Raw genomic sequence first — 12,763 nt, 5'->3', positions numbered from 1 at the left:
GTAGGGCTCGGGTCACCCCACATATGTGTATCACTTACAGAGTCTACTTTTGAGCATTAAAAGGTGGATATAGTCAGGATTGGTATGCTTGATGATATTCTGTTGTGTTCTATTTTTTCCACAGCCATCACAGACCAGGCACTGAATGCGTGAACCCATGCTGCTAGAGTGGCATGGATGTGAGATGCATGTGGTATGTATGCATCCCAACAGTGGGGTTATTTTAGCATTAAAAGTTATGACACATTTATTTATTACTTATACAGTCCTATCAAACTGAGCATTAATTTCTTAACTGTAATAGGGAAGTATGCATGCATTACTTTGGAGGGCAAAATAACCATTCATTATTACAAATGAGTCATAGCTTATGCCTTCAAAATCTACACTTCCCAAATATATTAAATCTATATAATATATTAAATATGTTAAGCTTTCATCAATATTGCAGTGTAACATCAGAGCTGTAAGGCAGTGTCACCACTGGCTTGTTGTAAACTGTTATCAGTATATTTGGACCAAAAATATGTGCAATGTATGCACACATCAAGAACTGCTTACTGCAATCTGTAGTATATTGTGCATCTGTTAGAAGCTGGGTTGTCTTAATAGTAAACAAAGGTATTTGTTAGGAGTTTGTAGTGTTAAAAGTAATGGTAACAGAATATAGTTGCTTTGTATGTCACATATGAAGTTAATAATGTTCTCCCTTTTTCTTCTCATCCTAATCCTTTTCTCTCTTTTTTTCTTTTTTTTAGGGGGGGTATTCTTTTCTGCTCTTTTTTTTTGTGTCTACTTGTTTTATTTTTTGTTTTTCCCACAGCACTGCAGGGTAGGACTGTCCCACAGGATCCACCTGCCCCCACTCCACCGGCTACAACACCACTTCCCAGCACGCATGGTACAGAACCTGGTATCAGCACCTCTGCCACCCCTGCATTACCCGGCCCCTCAGGTAGTTCTGCCCTGGAAGATAGACCTGTGGCTCCCAACAGGAGCAGTGGCAGAGGGGGGTGAATTTATCATCTGTGATGAACTGCCAGGGATGGTGTGCAGGATTGTATATGCCTAAGCTGGCTGGAGATACCAGCCAGTTATTTTAAAAAATACAAGGAGACGTCAGACACTGCAGTCATCAGCACAGTGAGGTGACAGTGATGACAGCCCACTGAGTGAGAACTTGATTCTCACTGTCACCCAACTTGATGTCCATGGGGTTCGCATATCCCCACCCTTGCCCCGATCATGGTGTTCACTCACCTCATGTGTACTTCACCATCCATGTTTCTTGTTTTGTTTGTCGTGTCTGTCTTCAATTGCTTCCTCACCTGCCCAACTTGTCTCACCCAGACATTCCTATAGCCCTTTCCCAACATTCCTCTCTCTCTCTCGCTCTCTCTCTCTCAAAAAATAAAATGGGCACCTGTCTCACAAAAAAAATACTGTCCCATGCATAGCTCTCCATTTCACACAGATGTCTTCATGACGCACACATGATTCTGTCCAATTCTCTATACAACAGATTGTGTTGTGGTCACCCCTCTCTCTTTCTTGAGGTGACAGTCCAAATTCAGCAAAATTTGTATGTTTTATTCTGGAAGAAATTAATAGCTATGGTTCTTTCCTACATTCTTCCTGCACATTCCTGCCTTGTTTTCACTTTGTGCATTCTCTATGTGTTCTCCATTTCACCATTTTCCTCTCTTCCCCCATTTCTTTTCTTTGAAGAATTATTGTGCAATGATGCACATCATGCATTAACCCACGGCTATGGCAGAACCAGTTCTAAGTATTATATGGTTGGATTGGAAACCAGTACCATATAGTCATAGACACTCCATAGCGACTATCACATTTCAAAATTTGGATTTACATGTAAAATTAGTTGACACTGTTAACACATACCTGAATTTGAACCAAGTACCATCTGAATAAAAAAAAAATACATGTATCACTGCATTAACAGGTGGTGCTACAGTCTCAGTTGATTAGCAGGTGTACTTAACAGACTGTATAGCAAATGGCAGACTTAAGTGTTGTTGTATACACCTGCTAGTTAACTGACTCTCTGCCTGCAGGAATGAATGCACTTAATGCACTGATAAGTTTCATTTTGGGGCAAATGGTTTAGCTATAGATAATACAATGAAGTATTTTGGTGGTAGTGTTGCTTATCATGCAGCATCGCTCAACATCATGCACTACTGCTGTACAAAACTAAATGAGTATCATGCAATAATGCTTTATAAAACATTACAGTGGATCGCACAAGGCTGCTTCATAGAAATTTAATGAAGAAGATACATTAGTGATATGTGGAGCAAGCATAGAGAAGTACAAAGGGAAAGCTTTCCTAAACTGTGTCACTTACTATTGAATGTTTTAAATACAACTGCTATCTAACTGACTCTGTGGCAACAAGTGTTAATACAATGTTGTTGGAGGCAGATGGTACTGGGCTCAAATACAGGTGGAAATAATAATTTTACAAGTGTGTATGACACTTTAAATATATATACTTATATTGTTGCCTTTTACTGTTGCTGTGTGTTGGTGCACATTGCCCACCATCATGCAATAATTCTTTTAAAGGAAAGAAATGGGAAGCAAGCAGGGGAATGCACAAAGTGAAAACATGGCAGAAATGCACAGGAAGGATGTAGGAAAGAACCATAGCTATCCATTTCTTCCAGAATAAAACATATAAATTTTGCTGTTGTACAGAAAACTGTATAAAGAATTTGAAAGAATCATTTGTGTCATGAACACACATGTGCAAAATGGAGAGCTATGTATGGAATGATTTTCTGTGTGTGACAGGTGCCCTTTTTTTTGAGAGAGACAGGAATGTTGAGGAAGGGCTGTACAAACGTCTGGGTGATGTAAGTTGGGCAGGTGAGGAAGAAATTGCAGACAGGCAAGACAAACAAGACAAGAGACAGGGATGGTAAAGGACACATGAGATGGGTGAATACCATGGATGGGGCGAGGGATGGGAAATCTTGGTCCCATGCACATCGAGGCAGCTGATAGTGAGAATCTAGTCCTCACCTAGTGGAGTGTCAGCACTGTCACCTCACTGTGCTACTGGCTGTAGTGCCCTATGTCTGCACCTCCTATAGGTGGTCTACACTAGGATGGAGTGCAGGCACTCCATCCAGCGTAGGTGTGCACCAACAGTGCAGCGCACAATCCTACACACCATCTGTGGCAGTTCATCACAGGTCATAAACTCACTCTCTTCACCACTGCTCCCTGAGGGAGACACAGGCCTATCCTTCAGGGCAGAACTACCCGATGCAGTGGCGGATTTAGGCATGGGCACAAGGGCGCACCGCCTCCTTTTGTCCATTAGAACATTTGTTCATTTTTTGTACCCTTTATGCTGTCCATTTTCAAATTACGTTTTTTTTTTTTAAACTGTCATGGAGACAATTATTATGATGTATGAATGGAGTCCATGAATCTCTCCACCACGAGTTTTAAAAAAAAAAAAAAAAAAAAAAACACAGTACCGTACTGTTTTTTTCAGTTCAGGTTCCTCAACCAATCAATGCTGTGAAAAAACGCGTCTAACTCAAATACATTGGAGAAGCGATTGGAGGTTGCAGAGTCAGGTGATTTTATAGTCTCCTCAATTGCTCCTCCAAATAATTCTCTGTTGTAGTTGAGTTAGGCGCGTTTTAGTAAAAACTTCAAAGAGCATCCTGTTGGGTGAAACTTGTGGTAAATTACTATTCACTTATTAAGTGAGTCAGCAGTGAGTGTGCAGACAAGTTCTGAACTCCAGCTCCATTCAACAAGTCTGTGAGAGGTATTTTCTTTTTTAATTTAAATTGTACCAAAGAGCCGGTTTGATTATTCATTGAATATACTGAATCAATTTAAAAAAGTTGAATATTTTGCACTGTGACTGTTTGTAAGAGGACGTGTAACACACATACTTTTTAATAGAACTTATAAAGCTCAGAGAGGGCTTATGACTACAATTAAAACTAGGCTTTAAGCCTTAGATGTATGAGGCTGTCTTTATTTATGATAAATATATATATCTATAAATCTATAGTTGTCATAATAAAAATTTTGTCATTTGCAAGGCAATAATCATGTATGTGGCAATGTCGCATGAAAACGCAGAGTTCCGAACATGATTCATTGAATACGATCAATTGATTCATTGAATACGATTATGATTCATTTTCCTTAGCGTGTCTGCTCTTTCAAATAATATATTAATAATTAGGTTCCCCGAAATGTAAAATCCCTCAAGATGCCTTGGGCCAAGATTGTAGTTAAAAAATGGTGCCAATGTAATGATCTGCACAAGTTTTTCCCCACGTGCTCTTGCGTGTTGCCTTTTGAGGTCTTTCTAAGAATCTTAGGTCAGCTCATGGAGATCTGAGTCACTCCGTCAATTTATTTCTAAAATAGGCTTAACTGTGATAAGAACTCAAGAGAGGAAGAGTGTTCATTTTTTTCCATTTGTCTGCCCTCTTTCTCCTCTTAGCAAAGCCGGCTTTCCCTCCTTTCGGTTTACTTAATTCATTTGCATTATGTGAAATTGCATTCCAGTTCGTTCGTAAACTGCTTCAGGAAAACAGGACTAACTTACAGTCCTGTATTCCTGAAGGCGTTTACCAACGAACTGTAATCTGACACAGTCTGTAAAACATCATCTTTATTAAAAAAAATGACTGTACCACTAAATCTGCTCTCAGGACTTTTCCAAAATGAGTTACTTATGCTGTGCGTTACCACAAAATTATGCCTTCTTTAGAAATGATCGTTTATGACATGTTAAACTCACTAACTTTGTCGTTTTTTTTTCAGACAGAGAAAACAAATGTTGTCTCTGTAGTTCGGTTCCCTCGTGGTAATTTTCATGCAGACTTTAGTTTAACCTCCTACACTTATGTATCCCCACTGCTGTTTGACTTCCCTCCAGCCAAAGGGTGCTACGGTGTACGTGAAATGCTAATAATCCAGATCATAGCTTTCAGTGAATCAGGCAAATAATAATTGATCCCAGCGTTGCACTCAGTGGTGCCAAGGAGGACTCAAGGCTAGAGCAAGTATCAAAAATTAATCTCACTTCTTACATCAGCACTACGCTGTTCTGGTTATCAGCAAAATAGCAGTTATCCATTTAAAATACCCAGTAAGCTTTCTTTCCACATGCGACACATTTTGCTTAAACACTAAAATCTGCAAGTAGTTATTAACTGCTTGCAGATTTTACTGTTTAAGCAAAATGTGTCCTATGTGGAAAGGAAAGCTTACTGGGTATTTTAAATGGATAACTGCTATTTTGCTATTTTTAACTTAAAACATGTACTACTTATACAAACAAGGTCCGTAACCTCATAGACATGCAAAAACAATGAAGGTTTTTTTTATCTTTCCTAGAGCGCTCCCTTATGTGCAACCAACCACAACTAGCATGTTCAAGGCACATTGTACACAGGAGAAACTGTGCCCGATAGCTGGAAGCCTAGGAAAGATGCTTTCTTCCTGAGCCCACCCTTTAACTTTCGCATGCCCAATACTGCGAAGCCATTTTTTTTCCTCACTTCCATTAAGGATGCAAAAGTAAGAGATTAATCCGTGTCATACAGGTTCTTTGCCAGAGTATTGCACTTCGTAGGCAGTCTGTGGGACATTCCACAGGAGTATACAGATTCTGTGCTGCTTGACTAGAACACTGCCCTGATAATCAATGATTCATTACAGTAAAATACTTTTACTTTGGAAAATGCAAGTTGCAGTATTTATTTTTATTTTGTCAACCTTTCTAAATAAGTGATACTATTTTAGAGCTGACCTTGATTTGGTTCCTTTGTCCCTGAACACTTGTGTGCTTGTCCCTGATTCTGCTGCTTAGGGGTTGTCTGGTCAAGAAGACAAAGGGTTTGATTTTTAATTGGGATGAATATTTTTTAAGAGTTATTTCCTGTGTGCAGGGTTTGATTTTTAATTGGGATTAATATTTTTTAAGAGTTACTTCCTGTGTGCAGGGTTTGATGTTTAATTGGGATGAATATTTTTAAGAGTTATTTCCTGTGTGCAGGGTTTGATTTTTAATTGGGATGAATATTTTTAAGCGTTATTTCCTGTGTGCAGTGTTTGATTTTTAATTGGGATGAATATTTTTTAAGAGTTATTTCCTGTGTGCAGGGTTTGATTTTTAATTGGGATGAATATTTTTTAAGAGTTATTTCCTGTGTGGAGGGTTTGATTTTTAATTGGGATGAATATTTTTTTAAGAGTTATTTCCTGTGTGCAGGGTTTGATTTTTAATTGGGATGAATATTTTTTTAAGAGTTATTTCCTGTGTGCAGGGTTTGATTTTTAATTGGGATGAATATTTTTTAAGAGTTATTTCCTGTGTGCAGGGTTTGATTTTCCTTATCTTTCATCTCCCTACTGCATGGCCTTAAATAAGTCACTTAACTAGGCAGTGCATTGGGGATTTGGGCTAGACTCTCCTTAGTCTCCTAGACTAAAAGCCTAGTAATCATATATCCATGCTTTTCATTCACTTAGGAGGTAGGAATCTTACCAGGAAAAAAAGAAAAGGTCTCTGATTTCTGCTTTAACAAAACTGTTGTGATTTCCAGGTCTGCGCAGGTAATGTTTTTGATATCCAGTGTTCCTGTCTTAAATATGTTGATAAATCATTTAGAAGGAAAGCTGAACATTGCAGTCAGTTCGGTAGTAGGTATTGACCTGGGGTTTCAAAATTGCTACATTGCAGTGGCACGGAGTGGGGGGGGGATCAAGACCATTGCAAATTAATACAGTGACAGATGTACCCCGTAAGTAATGAGGCGCGACACTTCAGCCATTTGACTGTTGTTAATCCTGAGTCATGGCCTAGGATGCATACTAATAACAGGCTCCTTATAGCGTCCGTTTTCATTCATTCGTATTGTCTGTGCATGTATTAAATCTGACAGATGTCACGATTATTTTAATTTGTGTAGGTTTTAAAGTACTGTTAGATGAATTGTTCTAAGTTCGAATCTGTTTCTAAACAAGACATTTTTGCGATATTCTGAACTGTAGCTTTTTAGTGTTAGTTTATCATTATTTTTCTAGTGGTGTGCAAAGCTCAGAACTGGATGACATTCCACACAATGCTGACACTTTATATTACAAAGGAGAACTAGTATATTGTTTTCCTAGTAGTTATATAAAACAGAAGAAAGAATATATGTTTGCTTGCTACAACACACTTTTCAACTAATTATTTTTTCATTGTCATATCACGGATGACCGATTTGGTCTGTCACATTCTTAGCATGATCCCTTAAGTCCAGTTTACATTCTTATGCTGAACCTGTCTCAGTCTGCGCACCTTAATACTTAAATCATGTACCATAAATCAAAAGAAAGTATTGCGTAAACCTTCCTACTCAACTCATTCTCATCCAAGTGCATATTTAACCTTTAATGTTTTCCCTAAAGACAGGACCTGCCGTCTTTGTTTTAGCTTTCATCTTGTTAACCTGGCATAATAAGCATTTTATAACAGTTTTCATTTTCATTACAGGTAAAAATTTAGAAATAATGTATAGATATACTTGTGTCCTGTTTTAGACAGACGTTTCATTATTTTTATAAAAAACGTTTCATTATTAAAGGAAAGATCTGGCAGCTGTAAAAATGTCAAGGATGAGATTATTTCAGGTTGTCACAAAGGTCTTGTTGAAGAATACTGCAAGTCATGGCTGTTCTAGTTAAGCAATGCATAGCTGAATCACTTATAGTAGTAGGCGTCTAGCATCTTCAGCGGATGCTGTCATATTGTCAGCAGTAATCACTAATCAACCTTAAATAACGGTTTCTGACAAAACATCTGAAAATGTGACCTCCACCAGCTAGTTCAAAACAAGTTGAAACATTTGTCTATTTTTTTCCTCTTTGATCTTCTTGTCACTGTATATAACTGATTCACATCTGCAAGTTGTTTCTAATGGTGCTCTCAACCAATAAAAGACAGAGGCAGTTTTGAAGCAACGAATGCAATTTCACTGTTTTTCTCCCCGCCTGCCATCCTTATCCTTTCCTTGCAAGCAGTGTCTGTCCTTCACTTTCAGAGCTGTAATTTGAAGTGTGCAGGTTGTGAATTCGCAGTCTCATCTTTTTGTCTAGTACCGATGACAGCACAGGAGCAAGCTAATTATACGGCTTAGAAGGCATTTCTTCTTAATATCTAGTAGCACTGACAATAAGCGTTGCAGTTTCTAATCCCCCACCCTCTTCATGTAAAACCCAATAAAACCAAAATTTTATTTGTATGAAGACGTTTAATAAATTCTGACAAAATAAGGAGTTAGACTGAGTTTACTTTGTTTAGGAAACATTACATGTGTAAAGTTATTTGCACAAAGACATGGGTACATACAAAATAGGAATTACTTTTTTCTGCTACCACATCCACAGTAAAATCATGTGTAAATTAATGTAAAGTGATGTCTTTCCAGACATGATGTCTGAGCTTTTTAAGGTGATCTTATCACAACTACCAAACCAAGTGTCCCACTTTCTTGCTTCCACCCCGGTAGTCAACTATCCAGACTGCGCCCCCCCCCCTTCTGCAAATTCCTGGATCCGCCACTGCCGATGGGCCAGGTAGTGCAGGGGTGGCAGATGGGGTGCTAGCAAGTACTGCACCAGGTGTTCTGGGCAGTGGTGCTGTAGCCTGTAGAGTGGGGACAGCTGGATCCTATGGGAGAGTCCAACCCCACTGTGCTATGGGAAAAACAAAAAATAAAAAAAGCTAACACAAAAATAAAGAAAATAATAAACCAAAATAAAATACACATACAAAAAAGAGAGAAAGGGTTGGGGTGAGAGAAAAAAGGGAGAACATTAGTAACTTCATATGTGACATACAAAGCATTGATACAATTATTTGACTCTATTCTGTCCCTATTTTGGAATTTGGAAAAGTGTCTCCCAGAGGACACTGTGAATGTATGTACATCTGTTGCCACTTGTTCTACCATTGTAACTCCTGCTTGATAATATTGTAAGCTATCTCCCTGCCAGGTCAGCCAGCAGCCTAAACACTTTTTATTTCTCCCTCTCCATTCTCTCTCCCATCTTTAACTGAGTTCTTTCCCTGCTCCTCCTCATTCCATCCTATCTAGTCCCAAGACCTTCCTAGTTGACCCAGTGCAACTCTGCATTTGGCCACTAGAGGGCGTCCCCTCCCTACTATACACTACTTTTTCTTCACTCATTTCTTGCTTTCCTCTTTTATTGCTTCCATTCCTCACTTTTTCATCCATACTTTTGCCCACTCTACCTATTAAATACAGAAACCTTGCTTACCCAGCTACTACTTACTCTCCTGTATCCTATGCTCCACTGATTGACTCTCGATCCTCTCCTGGTCTTCTACTCCCCTGTCTCCCACTGTGCCTTGCCTTCAATCTGTGGATCTATTGCTCTGCTTTTCCAGCCTCTATCTAACGAGGTATACTGTGCATGTTATCTCCATCCTACACCTTCCTACCTTTACTATTACATTATCTCCTTCCCTCCCCCTCCCCCTGGACTGCTCAATCCTTCGTATGTCCCTTGTCTTTCACATTGTAGGGCTATAGACCTTCCGGTCTGTCCCTGCTAGCTTCTATTCCCTGTTCCTCCCCCCCTCCCTCTACTTCCACCTGGAAGTGATAAATACTCCCTCCCCTCTGGGCGCCATTTTTAAACTCTCGCTACGGCTGCTGCAGGTGCCTGACTGGGAGAACGCTCCTATTGTAAGTAGTTCTTGTTCAGCTTGAAATGCCTTTATCAGGGCTTATCCCTCTAAGTACATGCTAAAGACTTAACATAGACATATTACGACAGTATTATTATGTGTACGCTGTCGTTCGTTGTGTAAGAGTGCACCTAACTTGTTTATTGTACAACGCAACTATTGCTCTGTTTACTGCCTTTAGAAAAGTACCGACAGTATAATTATTTGTACGCTGTCATTCGTTGTGTAAGAGTGCACCTAAACCTGTTCAATGTACAACGTAACTATTGCTCTGTTTACTGCCTTTAGAAAAGTACCGAATGGTACTACTATTTAATTTATATGTCCTGAATGCAGATCCACTGTTCAATAGATTGATACTGTATGCGTATTTGGTTGAACTTCAGAATTTCCTGTTTTTTGTATATCGCTAAGCTTAGGGGTTTGATTTGGTTGTTCCTGTCCCTTTGAAGCTGCTACTGAACGTAGCGCGACATTGCTCTTCCACTCCTAATCTGACTGTACTTAGATTCCTCCGTATATGGTTTGTTTTTTGAATCTCCACATGGTTACTCTCATTTAAAAGACTAGGATATGGTCCACATTGGCTGGGTTAGCTACATGGAATTGCTGAGGCTACTTTCCGAAATTGTTTTTACCTGTGTAAAGTATGTTTGTTACTGACTAGCGCTGGTGCAACACGCCAACTCCACGTGTCTGTGCTACCTCCCAAACGCTTGGCTGGTTGCAGATGTATGCGCTGTAGGAATACTATATTATCCTACATACTGCAGATTTATTTTGTATCTGGAACTGCTTAATTATATTCTACAGTTGTTTAAAGAGCTATTGCTTGGTTTAATTAGTTGAATAGTCACAATATTATCTTACAAACTGCAGAAATATCTGTTTTGAAACTGCACATTTATGCTCCACATTGTTACAGTGATCTTGAATAGTTTTTGAGTCTCCTGGGTTTTTTATATTTTTTCCTGACGGATTTGCTCTTTTTTTTTTAAATGGTTTAACATAGTTTAACTGTTCATTGATAAAGCCAGTTGCCCACTCGTTTGTAAGGCACACCTGTTGAGTTCTGATGTGTTTTATTCATTTCTTAGAAGGCTATAGGACCTGGATATTGTATTTCTGTTTGTTTTACTGACTGTATGATGCTTATGGCTTCTTCTTTTATCTGCCTACTACTTATTTAGGTAATAAGGTGTTGTCACTATTACACTGTTACTAACTCTTCTCATCTCTTCCTCCTATCTCCAGTTTTTGCCCTATAGTTTCCCTAGGGACCTCGCCTGGGTGGACATACACATTAAACTAAGGTCACCTACTCCATCCACATTTTTATTTAAGAGACATACTGCTCTGCTGCATCAATCCCTATTTTGGAATTTGGAAAAGTGTCTCCCAGAGGACACTGTGAATGTATGTACATCTGTTGCCACTTGTTCTACCATTGTAACTCCTGCTTGATAATATTGTAAGCTATCTCCCTGCCAGGTCAGCCAGCAGCCTAAACACTTTTTATTTCTCCCTCTCCATTCTCTCTCCCATCTTTAACTGAGTTCTTTCCCTGCTCCTCCTCATTCCATCCTATCTAGTCCCAAGACCTTCCTAGTTGACCCAGTGCAACTCTGCATTTGGCCACTAGAGGGCGTCCCCTCCCTACTATACACTACTTTTTCTTCACTCATTTCTTGCTTTCCTCTTTTATTGCTTCCATTCCTCACTTTTTCATCCATACATTTGCCCACTCTACCTATTAAATACAGAAACCTTGCTTACCCAGCTACTACTTACTCTCCTGTATCCTATGCTCCACTGATTGACTCTCGATCCTCTCCTGGTTTCTTCCCGCTCCGTTCGCCCTTCGGGCTCACTCCGCTCCCCTACCCTGCCCCCAAATCCCACCCACCCCAGTACCTCTAGCTATATCCCTCTTGTTTCCACACCCACTTCCTCCCTACACCAATCAACCATCAACACCATAGACACACCCCCAACAGCCTATTATCCAATTTGTAACCACACCCACAGCTAATACATATTAATACATCTCACTTCTAAAACTCTCACTCACTTACCTAGCTTAATTACATCCAGCTCCACTCTTACTACTCTTTATTCTACTCAACCTTGGCAAGATTTTTCTCATCCCCCTGCACAATAAACTTACAACACATATAAGACAACTATAACACTTAATACGAAGCAACCTTTTCAACATGCCTCTAAACCCTTCATCCATCTTTATTCTTCTATCACTTTCTCTTAAACTATCATATCTTTATCACCTCACCCAACCTCATACTTCTTACCATTCACAACTTTATCATACAACCAACCATCTGAACTCCCCTCTCTCACAATTGCACTCTCCTATCTCTGCCCATCTTTACCCAATAACACAGCTCCTCACCTTCTCATTCAAAGTTTTCTCCTCTCAGAAAAACTATATCCCCATAGTAACTAAACACCCCTTGACCATCACAGCAGACCCAAACCATTTTCTTACTCTACTCAACTATCTTTTGAACCCAATCTTTCATCTCATTACCAGTCTTTTATCTGGTGATATCCATCCCAACCCCGGCCCCTCCTCCTCTTCCTCCTCACACAAGCCTATATTCTTTACTTCTCTAAACTCACAAAGTATAGTGAATAAAGTCCCAACCCTCCATGCATGGCTCAGGCATAACAAACCTGACATACTATCTATTTCAGAAACATGGTTAAAGCCCTCTGTAAAAGACTCTGAAATAACTCCACCCACCTATTCAATCATTAGAAAAGACAGGACCCAAAAGAAAGGTGGTGGAGTTGCTCTCCTATATTCCTCTTCCTTGCTAGTTACCCCGTATGACAAACCTACCCCTACATTTAATAATGCTGAAATACTCCTCTCTCTCCTACAAGTTAATAAGCACAAATACATATGCCTAGCATCCCTCTACATCCCCCCAGGGGACAATATTTCTACACTTGAAAATATCCTCTCTT

The sequence above is a fragment of the Protopterus annectens genome, chromosome 6.part0 (assembly GCF_019279795.1).
Source record: "Protopterus annectens isolate FY-2018-M chromosome 6.part0, PAN1.0, whole genome shotgun sequence".
Taxonomy (NCBI): domain Eukaryota; kingdom Metazoa; phylum Chordata; order Ceratodontiformes; family Protopteridae; genus Protopterus; species Protopterus annectens.
Note: the sequence above shows the minus strand (reverse complement) of the source record.